The following is a 15503-nucleotide window of genomic DNA, read 5'->3' as shown; positions in this document are numbered from 1 at the left end:
TGGCTACAGCCTGCACCAAAAAATCACGCACCCACTGTTGCCTAGGGCTGCAATGGTGCAAAAATGTGGTTAAAAAGCATGGATCCACAGGGATTCTCAGGATCCTTGCATTGGGTCACCCCAAATTCACCATCAGATCACATAGCATGTCCATGGCTACAGCCTGCCCCCCCAAAACCACGCACCCACTGTTGCATGGGGCTGCAATGGTGCAAAAACGTGGTTAAAAAGCATAGATCCACAGGGATTCTCAGGATCTTTGCATTGGGTCACCCCAAATTCACCATCAGATCACATAGCATGTCCATGGCTACAGCCTGCACCAAAGAATCACGCACCCACTGTTGCCTGGGGCTGCAATGGTGCAAAAATGTGGTTAAAAAGCATGGATCCACAGGGATTCTCAGGATCCTTGCATTGGGTCACCCCAAATTCACCATCAGATCACATAGCATGTCCATGGCTACAGCCTGCCCCCCCAAAATCACACACCCACTGTTGCATGGGGCTGCAATGGTGCAAAAACGTGGTTAAAAAGCATAGATCCACAGGGATTCTCAGGATCTTTGCATTGGGTCACCCCAAATTCAACATCAGATCACATAGCATGTCCATGGCTACAGCCTGCACCAAAAAAATCACGCACCCACTGTTGCCTGGGGCTGCAATGGTGCAAAAACGTGGTTACAGAGCATGGATCCACAGGGATTCTCAGGATCTTTGCATTGGGTCATCCCAAATTCACAATCAGATCACATGTCTGTGGCCACAGCATGAAGCCCAAAAATGATACATCCACTGTTTCATTCAGAATGTTTTTTCCCTTGTTTTCCTCCTCTAAAAACAATGTGCGTGTTATGGTCAGGTGCGTGTTATAGAGCGAAAAATATGGTAATTCACACAAACATGCATACACACACTGGGTCAGCTCTATCATTAGGCAGAGGGAGGCAGCTGCCTCACACAGCAGATTTGTTGCAAGGGCAACAAATGGTGCCTCCTGTCACTATTTTGTGGGAGGGATTCAAGCAGAAACAGGAGCTGTAGGTTTGCACAATTAACATGTACTAAAGTGCTCTGTCAACACGAGCTTGGTGCAGTTCAGAAAGTGATTGAAAAGTCTGGAATGAATGAATGATTCATGGGGAGACACTCTGCCCTCAAGTGACTCTGGAACGAACGTGGGGCAAACACTCTTTGTTATATAACTGCCCCGCAAGCAAATCAGAACGAATGTTCAATAAAGACTGGCTTTCATTCTTTCCTCTTCCAGATTGTCTCTGGTTTGGGATGGGACTCAACAGGCAAATTCCAGATGTGAAATTACAGTCGACTGGTCTTGTGCAACATAGCAGCTTGCCCAAAAGATCGCTGATAAGGGAAGAGACAGGAACAATCACTGGGAAGTGTGGGAGGGATAATGCTTGATGCAATGTCAGTTCCCCCAATGTAATCTAACCTCCCCACAAACAAATCAGAATGGATGTTCATTAAATAGCCAGCATAATCTAATCTCTCTCCAAATGAATCAGGATGCGTGCTGAAAAACAGGTAATCTGGAGGATTCAAAAGCATTCGTTGTTTAGTTTGCTATTGTTGCATTTTGACTCCCAGGGGGGGAGGAGAGGTGCTTTTCAGAAGCAGCAAACATCTGGCATTGAACCGCCGTGAACTGCAAGGGATTGTGGAACCATTCTATGGAATGTGCAGTCAGTACATGCAAGGCACTGGCAAGGCCTGCTCAGCCTCACTGTCAGCATGTGTGAACTCAGAAGCTGCCACAGTCAAACACCCCCCCACTCTCTTGTGATTCGCACAACAATATATTTTAATCATGGTGGATCTTTCTCTTCCATACGTCTTCCCCACCTCCAGAGAAGCTTCTATGAAATTCTAGGATCCCTCAAAACACAGAACCGAAGAACCATAGAGTTGTTGCTGGCCTATGAACCTTGGTTTGTTTTAGCTATGGTTTGGTGTCATGTGTGAACCAGACACCTTTCCATAACCATGGTTTGTTCTGACTAGCCCACCCCAGATGTTTACAAGTTTGCAAAGGCATGAGCAGCTGGAACACACAAAAAATATTTGGAGAAACAAGCCATGGTATGTGTTATGTACTGAGTTGAATAGGATCCAAAAGGCAGCAATCTGATTGGTCCTAGAACAATAGGGTCCAGAATGCAGCAGTCTGATTGGTCCACAGGAGCCACCCAATCCAGCTCCAGGTGGAAGTGAATCCGCAACCTGATTGGCCTACAGGTGAATCCCGGAATTAGCCAATCATGTGGGGCCCATTGTGTAAATAATGTATATAAAGCAGACAGTCTGGGGGAACTTCCATTCCTCCTCACCACTATGAGCTGAATAAAGAGCATGAAATCCACTCTCGACTCCGAGTATATTTCAGTATGTTTGATTGTTTGTGGGACGACTTGTGTTTAACTTGTGGTTTGTTAAACAAAGTATGGTTGAGAGTGTTGGATGAGGAACACACTTGGCAAATCCTCACCATGCTGAACTCTCACCCAGAAAACTATGTTCCCATTGTGGAAGGACGTGTGGATCCAGAATTGGCCTCCAAATTACGGACACACAATTAAGACATTTGTCATGAAAGACAATCTTACTCAGCTACGAGTGATCACCAAAGGAGCAGAAGAAGAAGGATGAGGAACAGTTTATAGCAAAATAGCAGTGTTTCATCTGTCACAGTGTTAAACAGCAGAGTCATGTAGCACTTTAAAGACTAGCAGATGTCATTATGGCATCTGCTTTCACTGATTAGAGTCCCATCATGCACATGAAGTGTGATCCTCAGGTGAATCTCAAACCTTTGGTGAGGTAGGGACTTCTCTTGCATGCAAAGGCAGGCTCTGGCAGACTGAGTGGATGAGACCAAAAGCAGGTCCAGCGGTCAAGAAGGCAGTTTCTACATGTGCTGCAGAGAGAAGTGAGGGGCAGATGGTGCTCCTCAGCCTAGGAAGGGAGCCCATCTAGGAGAAGAAAAACTCTGATCCTTCAGGAGGAGGAGTGGCTAAGGAGTAAACCCGACACAAACCCTAAGACAGTTGGATGGTGCCTTGAATGCCTCCTGTTAACTCCTGCAGCCAAGCTAGTGCCAAACGTCTTTAAAAAAATAATAATTATTGAATGATTTTATGTTACAAAAAACAATACAACCATACTACCACTAAATATAATGAAGAAATAAAAATTACGTACATCAATGTTTAGTTTGTCATTTGTTATTTACCGTCTTATTTCCTCCCAAACATTCCATACAAAAACACACATATGTGCAGATGCCCACACACCCACACCCGCACCCAAAATGATAATAATGAAAGTAAATATTTTCCCCCTTTTATCTTCCAAAATATTTTCTTCAACTTTGACTTCCTGTCAAGTCCCTTTGTATATATTTTATCTTACAATCAAATGTACACAAAACAATAAACCTTTCTATATAAATTTTCCAATACATTCTGAAAACATAATAAGTCCTTAATTGTTTTTTAAGTAATATTTATTAAAATTTCAAAAAATTACAAAAACAAGAAAAAGATAATAAAACAAAAAAATTACAAAAAACTGAAAAACAAAAACAATTAAAAACAAATCAATTATTCCATTACTTATCTTTCATTTACTTGTTTCCTTGACCTCCTCACACCTCCCTTTTTTGTATTTTAGTTCAGTTAGTTGATTCAGCAAATCCTTTCCATCTTTGTTTTTATCTAATCATTTATCTTAATATATTGTAACTTTACATTCTCACCTGTTGACAACCCATTTTTACATACTCCTTTATAACATTACTGCTAAAACCACATAACTTCATTCCAGCATCCTTCTAACATTCCTTAATTTTACAATGTTTCTGTAGGTAGTCTTTAAATTTATTCCAACCTTCTACCAATTCTTCTCCCTGGTCTCGGATTCTGCCAGTCATTTCCGCCAGTTCCATATAATCCATCACCTTCATCTGCCATTCTTCCCGGGTGGGTAGATCTTGTGTCTTCCAATACTTTGCGATGAGTATTCTTGCTGCTGCTGTAGCATACATAAAAAAGATTCTATCCTTCTTTAACACCGATTGGCCGACCATGCCCAGGAGAAAGGCCTCTGGTTTCTTCAGAAAGGTATATTTAAATACCTTTTTCATTTCATTATAGATCATCTCCCAGAAAGCCTTAATCCTTGGGCACGTCCACCAAAGGCGAAAGAATGTACCTTCAGTCTCTTTACATTTCCAACATTTATTATCAGGCAAATGATATATTTTTGCAAGCTTGACTGGTGTCATGTACCACCTGTATATCATTTTCATAATATTCTCTCTTAAGGCATTACATGCCGTAAACTTCATACCTGTGGTCCATAACTGTTCCCAGTCAGCCAACATAATGTTATGTCCAACATCTAGTGCCCATTTAATGATAGCAGATTTCACCGTTTCATCCTGAGTGTTCCATTTCAACAGCAAGTTATACATTCTTGACAGAATCTTAGTTTTGGGATCTAACAGTTCTGTTTCCAATTTTGATTTTTCCACCTGGAAACCAATTTTCTTATCCAAATTGTATGCCTCCATTATTTGATAATAATGAAGCCAATCTCGCTTGATTTGCCAATCTGTTATTTTTGGAGCCTCGTGATCTTTCCATCCCTTGGCCACAAGTATATGAACCGCTACGGTTGCATACAAGAATACCTCTCTTACATTTTTTGGGATCTCTTTATCTAAAATACTTGATAGGAATGCCTCCAGTTTTTTAGTAAGTTATCCCCATAATCTTTTTAATTCATCGTATATTCCCCCCCCAAAAAAATCTTAATCTTTTCACACGTCCACCACATGTGGATCATGTCACCGTTATTTCTTGGTGCCAAACATCTCACTCTGCTTCCCTTTGGACCACATCAGTGAGGCCAAGAGGTCCTGTCACCTGGGCAGCCCAGGACCTCCATGCACACTGACCAGGCTTGAGCCCCTGGGAGATCACTTTGGTCCTGCTAACTCATTGGTTTGGCTTCACTCCTGGAGGCACACTCCATTGTCTCTTGAGACAGACGGATGCCAGCAACAACAGTCCACAGGAACATAGGACACTGTCTTATATTGAGTCAGACCCATAGCTGTCAACTTACAGATTTGAAAATAAGGGACCAGCAGCCTCAAAAATAAGGGATCAGCAGCTAAAATAAGGGATTTTCCAGGCACAGGTATGTTCAACTTCTGAGCCCCTCCGAGCCAAAGGCAGAAAGCCCAGCCAGCAGCCAAACGAAGCCTCAAGCGGTGGTTCCCACAGCACAGCAACCCGGCAAAGGGGATGCAGCAAGGAAAACCACCGTCACCTCTCCGCTGGGAAGCGCTGAGCAAAGGCGAGTCCCCAGGCAACGTGGCCGATTTGATCGGCACAAGGCATGCAAGCTCCACCCTCCAGTTGTTCTTAGACTCCTTATTGGGTGAGCAACTCAGCCAAGCAACACAGTTGGAGCCTCCCTCCTCCCTGGCCAGCAGGGAGGGAGGGAGAGGAGCTGCTTCCTTTGAATCCTGGGAAATTTAAGGGACATCATCAATAAGGGACAGCAGTGGGACACGGCGCTGGGATAAGGGAGTTTCCCGCCAAATAAGGGACAGTTGACAGCTATGCTCAAACCACTGGTGCATCTAACTCAGTATAGCCTACACTGACTGGCAGCATGGCTCCACGATTTCCAGTCGTTCTCTTCCAGCCCCACCTAGCTATGCCGGGATTTGAACTTGGGACCTTCTGCCTGCAAAGCAGATTCTCTACCACCGGACTATACAGTCTTTCCCCCTTGCAGGTATAGATACACCTGTCTGGTGGTGGGTAAATTGTAAGCTGTGGGTTCAGAGGAAAATGACATGCAAAGAAGTACAGATAGCGACATGCTGATTTATTTCTTTTTTAGCCCTGCCAAATTCAACCCATTTGGCAACATTTCCTTTTCCCTCTCGCTTCTTCAGAAGGCTCCCTTTCCCCTTGACAGCTCCTTGAGCAACCACCACTTTGACATTTCCCACTTGACAAGCCCTTACTGCCTTTGGATTGTTTCCTTAGCAAACAGAGTCACATGTCACCAGGTTAAGTGTTGGGTGGAACTCAGCTCCTACCTAAGGGAATATCACTTTTGCTTAGGATAAATGATAGACAGCCTAATAGTAAAATAATCATAATAACAGTCCATGATTGGCCCACGGTTTGAACAGAAAACATCAGACAGTGGTCCCTCTTACAGACTGAATGTTTACTTGGATATGATTCTTATTGTGTCACACTGGGCTTGCTGCCATGTGAATGCATGAAGGGCTGGCATCTGGAGACTGCAATATTGTTATGAACACTTAACATGGAGTTTTCTTCTGAACAGGGATGCGTAGCAGTGCCCTGTAATTGTTCTAACCGCATTGTCTCTTAAAAAGGTGTATGGCCTAGATCTTCTCTGAGACTGCAGGCGAGATGGATTTTTTTTATCATCTCTCTCTGTTGCTTATGAATATTTACTAACACATTTCGCTGCCTCAAGCAGAATTGCAACTCGTCAAATTTTTTAATGGTACTTTTTTTAAAAAAGACCATCTGAAGCAGAGCACCAGTTCATGTACCTTAGCATTGTCCACACTGACTGGCAGCAGCTCTCCAGGGTTTCAGGAAAGGCTCTCTCCAAATCTCGCCAGCTGGAGATGCAGGGGACTGAACCTGGAAACTTCTGCATACAAGGTAGTAGCACTACCACTGAACTACAGCCCTTCCCTTTTTTGACCTTTTATGTGAGCCAGATACAAAGTAATTAGTTGTTGTTGTTGTTGTCGTCGTTTAGGCATTTAGTCGTGTCCGACTCTTTGTGACCCCATGGACCAGAGCATGCCAGGCGCTCCTGTCTTCCACTGCCTCCGGCAGTTCAGTCAAACTCATGCTGGTAGCTTCGAGAACACTGTCCAACCATCTCGTCCTCTGTTGTCCCCTTCTCCCTGTGCCCTCCATCCTTCCCAACATCAGGGTCTTTTCCAATGAGTCTTCTCTTCTCATGAGGTGGCCAAAGTATTGGAGCCTCAGCTTCAGGATCTGTCCTTCCAGTGAGCACTCAGGGCTGATTTCCTCCAGAATGGATCTGTTTGATCTTCTTGCAGTCCATGGGACTCTCAAGAGTCTCCTCCAGCACCAGAATTCAAAAGCATCAATTCTTCGGTGATCAGCCTTCTTTATGGTCCAGCTCTCACTTCCAGCTCACTACTTCCAGTGAGCACTCAGGGCTGAAGTGGTCCCTTAGCATGTACCATATATGTGGGAAATAAATGTAGGAAGTAAACCATAAATCAATATAATCCGATGGAGTTCCCAGGAGCAGGTGTTGTCACCATATGAAAGGCCTCTATAACGATGGGTCTCCTGATGAGGTTGTATCTCCCGGAGACCCTCTCCTGCAGAGTGCAGGTGATCTTTTAGGTCCTAAGCTCTATAGGTTTGTGTGCACCAGAAAAAGGAACTCGGACTTAAATCGTTTAACTTGTCCAGCTGGCAGCTGGCACAATACTTTCTGCAGAAGTGTCAACGTGTGGAAACAGTCTGTTCCAGTGGTTTACATAGGATACAGCTGTAGATGAGAAGATAAGAGAGGAACCTGGTTGCTGCATCAGGCCAATGGCCCACCTAGTACAGAATACTCAAAATGACCAACCAGCTGCCTCAACGCTTAGCCCCGGCCTCAGCACCCACAGCAAATGCACATGACAGCAGTACTTGGTTGCAACCCTCATTTGAGAGCAAATGCCATTAATGTTCATAGGATTTATGCATGAGGGAACATTGCCGGGGATTATTAGGTTTTAAAACTAAAAGAAGGGGGGGGGGGTTGGTTCAAAAGGATGGGTAGTGTTGTAAATAAAAATATGCCCTTTTCCCTTATGGGGTATCCAAGAGCCCATATAGAGTCCTTACATAGGTTCCCTATTGGTAGGAGAAAATAACAGAGGCCAACCAGAGAATATTGAGAAGCAAAGCAGCTAGTAAGCTTGATCTTTATTGATCTGTTGCAACAGGGTACTCCCCTCACACGCAGGAGAGAAAGAGGACCCAGAACAATGGCCTGCAAGGCGTTATAAAGACTATTGAAATTGCCACCCTGTAGATCAAGACCACCCCCAGAAACATTATGCATACATCACAGAAGGGGTGTAACCTAAGACCACCCCTCAGATACATACCACCTACATCACAGAAATTTAAATGTTGTTTTTCTCTTGTCCTTGTTTATCTCCTGTCTGGCAGGTTACTTGATTGGATTTCCTGGGGAGCCTGGCCATTCTTTTGTAGTGGTAAAATACTTATTTCCTGGGCCAGGTCACAGGCTCACACCTTGTATCTTAAATGTGTCCTTAAGACAGGATTTGTGAGGAAAGAGACAATGGAGAGATTTTTCCATTTTGACCATGCAGAGAAACATTTGCTCAGTTTAGGAATCAAAATGGTTCCAGGTTGGCTTTCCTGTGCTGATCTATGTACATGTGGTTATGAATGTTGCCATATATCTAAGACCATAAAATTCCTATCACATTATCCCCCCTTTGGGGCTAGAATTTTTCTTAAAAATTTTTGCCCCACAAATAATAACATCGTATGTTGTAAATGGATGCCTTTGTATAAATATATCATATAAAAATACCATATGTTGCATTTTGTTACTAAATTACTTGTGGCATTCTAGCTCTTGGGAGAAACATTTTCTCAATAGTGGCTATGCTTTACATTTAGCAGGAAGGTCCACTAATGACTGAAAAATGCAGTTGGTGTTTTGTTCATCGCTATTTTTGTGTGTTTCTCAGGTGTCAAGCTAGCTCTTCTGTGGTCTCACACCGGCATAGTGCTACAGCAACACATCCTGCCTGTTGAATCCCCTCGGGGCTTTCATTTAACCATGTCGCCTGGCATTCACCATAGCTGCCACAGGTTTGGACATCTCATGAGAGAGAAGTCTTCGCCTTGGCCTTTCTATGGAATTTTATTATTTTATTGGCGTTGGTCTTGCACTCTAGGAAAGTTGCTCACTTGCACTTAAAGGACCAAAAAGCTAATTGCAGCCTGAATACACTTGCCCAATTGAAACTGAGTCCAATTATAATTTATCTTGCCCCACGGTTCTCAACTTATCAAAACAAACTGTTAAAAGAAAACCATTCTTAAAAAGGGCACTTGTCCAAATAAGTCAATTTAACTCTATAAGGGATCATTCCTGCTAAACCAAAGCATATCCACGTTCATGTATCTTAGAAGCTTCTCCTTGGTAAAATAAAAATTTGGTAGAGAAGAGTAAGCACACAATTTGGTTGTCCAATTGAGATGAAAAAAATGAGAGCAATTATGGGGAAAAAACCTTAAGATTCACTGTGTGCAATCTGGGGGAAAAACTATATGAAAATGATATGCAGATGTTAGCAAAATAAAATAAAATAAATAATGTGTTGGAGATATAAACAAAGTGAAGGAACCTAATTCCACGTATGGTGGACGTGTCCTCAAATAAATAAAATTTGAGACATGATCTACACCCATTTCCATTTGGCATTCCAATCAAAACATCCTAAATAATAATAAAGAGTGTTGCTTCAAAACTACCTGATAAAATATGGTTCCAAGAATAATACTTGGTTGTGGTTAGATTAATTTCACAGCTATACGGGAAATCCAAGATTAATAAATAAATACAGAACAATTTGCTACTTAAAGACAGTACTGAATCTGCAAGGGATACAGAGAAGTCATAGAAGGGATTCAAAATAGTTTTCTGGAATATTAAGAAAGTGACTGCAAAGAAAGGAAAAAAAGAGTAAAAACACAATTTCTTTCTGAGAACTTCGTGTATAAAAAAAACAACAAATCAGACAAGCAAATGTGATCAGTTGACTTAATCTAAATATAGCCTGATCTATCGAAAAGCATGTAATATATGAGAATCCTCCATGAAAAAACTTGGGGTGTAAGGAATAAGACATTAAACATAAAAACAATTACACACAAAAATAGCCCCCCCCCTTTTGTGGAAATAACACACTGTCAGACACATTTCGACATTCCTACGTAATAACACATAATACAAAACAACTAAATATCAGTTGCATATCTTGAGTCAATTGTGATATTTTATGTATGTATCTTTTGAATCCTGAAGCAGTCTTGGGGTTCAAAAGTGAGAAGATGTCCTTGCAATTCAACTCCTCCCCCCTTTGTCAGCCCCACTCCCCCGTCAGTCTATATCCTTTGAAAGAGATAGCTGTGGGCATTTTGAAAACTGGTGTCTGTTGTTGCAGGTCTTGTGATGGTGAAGAACTGAGTTGAGGGGTTGTTGCTGCTTTTTCATCATTGCACATCTGTAGAAGTGATATCCTGTAAGGGGCAGGGTTTTGGGGGGACTTAAAAGACAAAAGGAAGGATCAAAAGCCCCCTCCCCAAGTAAATCTCCTTGAGTTATTAGCTGCAAATAATAAAATCTTAGCATGTTAAGCATTTTACTCAATTTAATATTATTATCACATTTTCATATAATTACTGTTATTATCTGCTAAGTTTGTTTGTTTTCCTTCACTTAGTTTTTGTTGTTGTTTTTTTCATGTTATTAAATAAAAATTACTCCACATAGAAGAAAGAGAACTGTAAAAAATACAACAAAGGTTAAAAAATAAAAAAGAAAGCAAAAAATTAGATTACCAGTCAGATGAAAACAGATTTTGACACAAAGACATCAGATTCAGAAAATAATTATTATTAAATAATACAAAGATATTATCAAAACCACACAGATTACTACTGGACTAAAAAATAATAATGGGAAAATAATGGAAAAAGGCTTAAAATTCAGCATGTGCTATCTGATAAGTAGAACTTGATGAAAATGACTTTCAACATGTGATGGACATGTCCCCAAAGTAAAACACACACACACACACACACACACACACACAATATGACCTATGAGGAACCCAAAATAAATAAATGCTAAGACACACAAATTTTTTATTTTATTTTTTAAACCTGAAGTAACCTGAAGTAACCTGTTTTGGCATTCTAACAACCCAATGAAAAACTGATTAATAAATGAAAAACAGATTATTTGTAACCTAAAAAATGTCAAAGCCACAAAGAGATAGAGGGAAATCAACTAATATAGCAGGGATTCAGACTTGTTTTGCTGAACAGAAAGAGAGTGACTGTTTGGCTTTAAGGGAAGAAAGACAAAAAGAAATACAAATGCAATTACTTTTTATAGAGTATTTAAATCACTGTTTGCATCCCCTCATTATCATTTGTGCTGTGGGAGAAAAGAAGGGACAAACACTTTGTTAATGGGGTTCACATATCCTGTTAAAAGGGAAAATTATTTCATGTGAGAAGTCAGTCAGGAAATGCTGTTCCTAAAATGCATAGGCATACACACACACACAAAAAAAAACTGTTATAAAATTTAAATCCCATTGGGGTGGCAAACTACTCAAGAGAGGAACTCACAGTGGGAGTGCTTTGATATTTACCTGTGAAAAGAATTTGGCATGTTAGATTTGAAACTTGACAACCTCTTGATTAAGTAGCCCTTGGAGCAAAAGACACATTAAGGGTGATTTCCCTCAATGGTTCCAAGTTTTACATAAGGAAATTTGGATAGGTTTCTCCCTGCAAGCACACGCTCTGCAAACCTCCTCTCCCCCCTTCTTTCCCCCTCCTTCCTTCCTCTCTCTTTCTCTCTCTCTTTTTTTTAGCCTCTGTGCATGTGCAGAGTTCAGTAGGCAAACTAAGGCACGGGGGCCGGATCCGGCCCAATCGCCTTCTAAATCCAGCCCACGGATGGTCCAGGAATCAGCGTGTTTTTACATGAGTAGAATGTGTCCTTTTATTTAAAATGCATCTCTGGGTTATTTGTGGGGCATAGGAATTTGTTCATTCCCCCCCCCCCAATATAGTCCGGCCCCCCACAAGGTCTGAGGGACAGTGGACCAGCCCCCTGCTGAAAAAGTTTGCTGACCCCTGGTCAAGAGCTTTCTTTTAGTGCGGCTCCCCTTTCAGTCCGAGCTTCCTAACTGGCAACTGGTAAAAAGCAAAGCCTTCATTTGCAGGCACTGGAAGCCGACGCTTTGGGACACCGGAGGTTTGCATCCATAAGAGGCAAATTAGCCCCTTTTTTGTTATTACGGTATTGTTGTTGCAAATCCAGATGTCCGGGAACATTCTAGCACTGAGAGGGAGGGAGGGAGGGAGGGGGTTGTGATTCCGGCTTGACCCCCAGCCCCCCTACTGATTCTCGGTCTCTTCCTCTCTTTAGGGGGCGCCAGTTTCGCGATGAGTGGAGCGGGGGTGGGAATAGAACGTTGCAACATTTGGTTTCCAGGGACGCCTGCGCGGTCGCCGGGGGCGGGGGAGCATCCCCGGATCTGACGCGCGCGCTCCAGCCCGAGAGGGGAAATAAACAACAAGAGAAAAAGCGAGAGAGAAGAGAAGAGATCAGCTGGCGGATGGGGGCAGGGAAGCGGCCGGTGTCTTGATCCAGGCAAGATCCGATGGGCGGCGGTGGGGCGCACGGTCCGGTGAACTGCAAGGCGGGGGAAAAAAATAAAAGTTTGCGAATTAATGGGGTTTACAGATGGGGAATCCCATTCAGGAGAGGCGGGGTGGCGAATTCTTCCACGATCTTAAGCTGGGAGTGTGTGGGGCGAGGATGGGATTGGGTTTGGTTTGATGCTGAATGGGGCTTGATCGGGGATCCGCAACGGAGATCATTCATACGGATCTGCTGTGTCTGGAGAAGGGCCTGCAAGGGAGCCGGGAGGGTCGCGTCGACTTTTCCTTTTGGCCTCCGTTGAGGTTTTCAGGTATGGATACTGTATTTTTGAAGAGTTGCACATACAGAGAGGACTTTTCCTCCGGGGTGGCTCCCCAGCGCCCACCCCCCTTCTCCTAACTGCACCGGCTAGAGAAGGCGAACCTGGTGGAATTTTCCCCGCTCCGCAGCCCTTAAAGATACAGGAGCGCAAGCGGCTTTTATGACCCGGAGTTCCTATATATATATATATATATATATTGCAAATTTTCAAAAGGCGCAAAAGAAATGGAGGGGATGGGCGATTATAGTCGTTTCGGCGGGGCAAATAACTCAGCGCCTACCGAAGGAAAAGTGGAAGAGGGCTTTTGTTCGCATCTGCTTTCGTTCTCTGCCGAGCCTGCCGGCTGCTATACTGTAGTTATTTATTTGAACCACAGCTTAGTGCGCAAGAGAGGCTCTTCGCAACATTAGCGCCTGCACGTCTGGCTGCTGGTCAAATCGAAAAGAGCAGAATCGCGCTTTGCTCCAATCCATTGGTGAAAACCTTGCTTGCAATGTCAGGAATGCTTCAGCCGTGCGGCTCTTTTGGTGCCAGCGTTGGATTTTCACAGGATCTCGCTAATTTTTGTGGCTGTGTGTGTGTGTGTGTGTGTGAGAGAGAGAGAGAGAGAGAGAGATTAATCTTTTTTGGGGAGTGTTGTGTTGCATTTGTGCATCGGTTTTATACCCCGCTTTTCCTCCCAAAGGAGCTCAGAGCGACGAACACACCGGCATTTCGACAACAGCAAAACCAAAAAATACTTTGATGCAATGGCAGGGTTAGGATTAGTTACTGCTCTGGCCAACAGCCTGTGACTTTGAAGCTGTTCCTTTGTATTATGTATATTTAGGGGCTGGACAGGAGAGAGGAAATAAGTCAAGTTTTGCAGTGCTAACAGGTTCTGCATCCCCACTAGGAAATTCTTCCCTTCTCCAAATGGTGAGGTAGCGCTGCTCAGTAGTTACCTTCATTACTGTGTTTTTCACTTGCCTTAGCTTAGCTTGCGTACACACCCTAATCTTAAGGCACACAAATTTCGCAAACAGTCCTGGGCACTGCAGTTTATCTCTTAAGGTAAAGGTAAAAGGACGCCTGACCATTAGGTCCAGTCGTGACTGACTCTGGGGTTGAGGCGCTCATCTCGCTTTATTTTCCGAGGGAGCCAGCATACAGCTTCCGGGTCATGTGGCCAGCATGACTAAGCCACTTCTGGCGAACCAGAGCAGCGCACAGAAACGCCGTTTACCTTCCCGCTGGAGTGGTACCTATTTATCTACTTGCACTCTGACGTGCTTTCGAACTGCTAGGTTGGCAGGAGCAGGGACCGAGCAATGGGAGCTCACCCTGTCGCGGGGATTCAAACCGCCGACCTTCTGATTGGCAAGTCCTAGGCTCTGTGGTTTAACCCACAGCGCCACCCGCGTCCCTTATGGAGCTACAATTCCCAGCACCCGTAGCAAACCACAGTTCCCAAGATTCTTTTGCAGGAAGCAGTGTGATGTGCTTTTCCCTGCTTTTCCTTCTCCTCTCCTTCCCCTCTCTTCTGAGGATTGGTCAGCTATTCCATTCTTGCACCTTTAGGAACAAATAAGTCTTTGTAGAGATATTCTCATGCCTCTTAAGCAGGGATTTCTGGCCTGGGGGGAAAATGGATTCCTTTTTATAGAACTGATGATGAACTGGTCTGTGAATCATGATGCAGCTTCTGAGGAAGGGTTATAGCTCAGTGGTAGAGCTCTCGCCTGGTACATATAAAGTCCCAGGTTCAATCCCCAGGTATGGCTGGGAGAGTTTCTCTGCCTGAAATCTTAAGAACTGCTAGTTGGTGTAGACATTACTGAGTCTGATGGACCAGTAGCAGTTTCCTGTGTTCCCTCTGTCCTTTCTGGGATTTTTAATCCACCGCTTCTTTGCAGCATGGCCCATCTGCTCAACCTTAGCTGCCTCCTCACCCTAAGAGAGGGCACTTCCAGACAACCTGTTTATTGAGCATGCACACTGATTTGCTGTCAGGAAGCCTAGGTGACGAGTTGCATCAGACCCAGGTCACACCTCCCAGTGCATGTCCTCCACCACTTGCCTTGTTGCAAAACATCCAGCCTATCTCCATCTTGCAAGCAATTATAATTGTGCAACCTGCATTTGGTGGGATGCGATTGTATCCCAGTCCCAAAAAAAACCTCCAAAAACTGGCAAGTCCAGAATTTGTCAGTGACAAATGTAGACGTATGGGGGAAACTCTGAGATCTGACCTCGGAAACGTCCCACAAGATGGGAAGAACTTTTCCCAGAGCTGTGGCCATGTGGGTGTCAAGGCTGGAGTCAGATGCAACAGGTCACTTGTTGGTGAAGTTAACTCTTCAAGGAAACAACACACAACTCGGCAACACTTCGCAGTAGGTCTTGCCCTGTGGAGCAGGTCCCTGCCCTCCAGCCTTTCTAAGGCTCCTCCTCTCTTGGATGTTTCCCAAGCAGTCTCAAACTGCCTCCCTCTGGCCTCTGTTCTGCCCTCCTCAATATTCATCACGTTCTTCAAAACCAGGGTAGAGGTGGGCTTGTCACAGCAGGAGAGGGAGACCCCCCCCCCCCGGATTCTTCAGCAGTATCTTGATTCCTCTCCTCTGCT

The 15503-nt window shown here is 43.8% G+C and overlaps 1 protein-coding gene across 2 annotated transcripts in view; it reads left to right on the top strand.

The window, feature by feature from the left end:
• Positions 1–12470: 12470 nt before the first annotated feature.
• Positions 12471–15503, top strand: part of PPT2 (palmitoyl-protein thioesterase 2) — a 61722-nt gene continuing 58689 nt past the window's right edge. For both annotated transcript variants that reach the window (XR_014560644.1, XM_083725169.1), the window contains exon 1: positions 12471–12564. The gene's annotated coding sequence lies outside the window, so the exon portion shown is untranslated. The remainder of the gene's footprint in view (positions 12565–15503) is intronic.

Source organism: Podarcis gaigeae (genome assembly GCF_964106915.1).
Source record: "Podarcis gaigeae genome assembly, chromosome: 2".
NCBI classification, from domain to species: Eukaryota; Metazoa; Chordata; class Lepidosauria; order Squamata; family Lacertidae; genus Podarcis; species Podarcis gaigeae.
The sequence above is the reverse complement of the archived record's forward strand: the minus strand, read 5'-3'. Positions and strand labels throughout refer to the sequence as shown.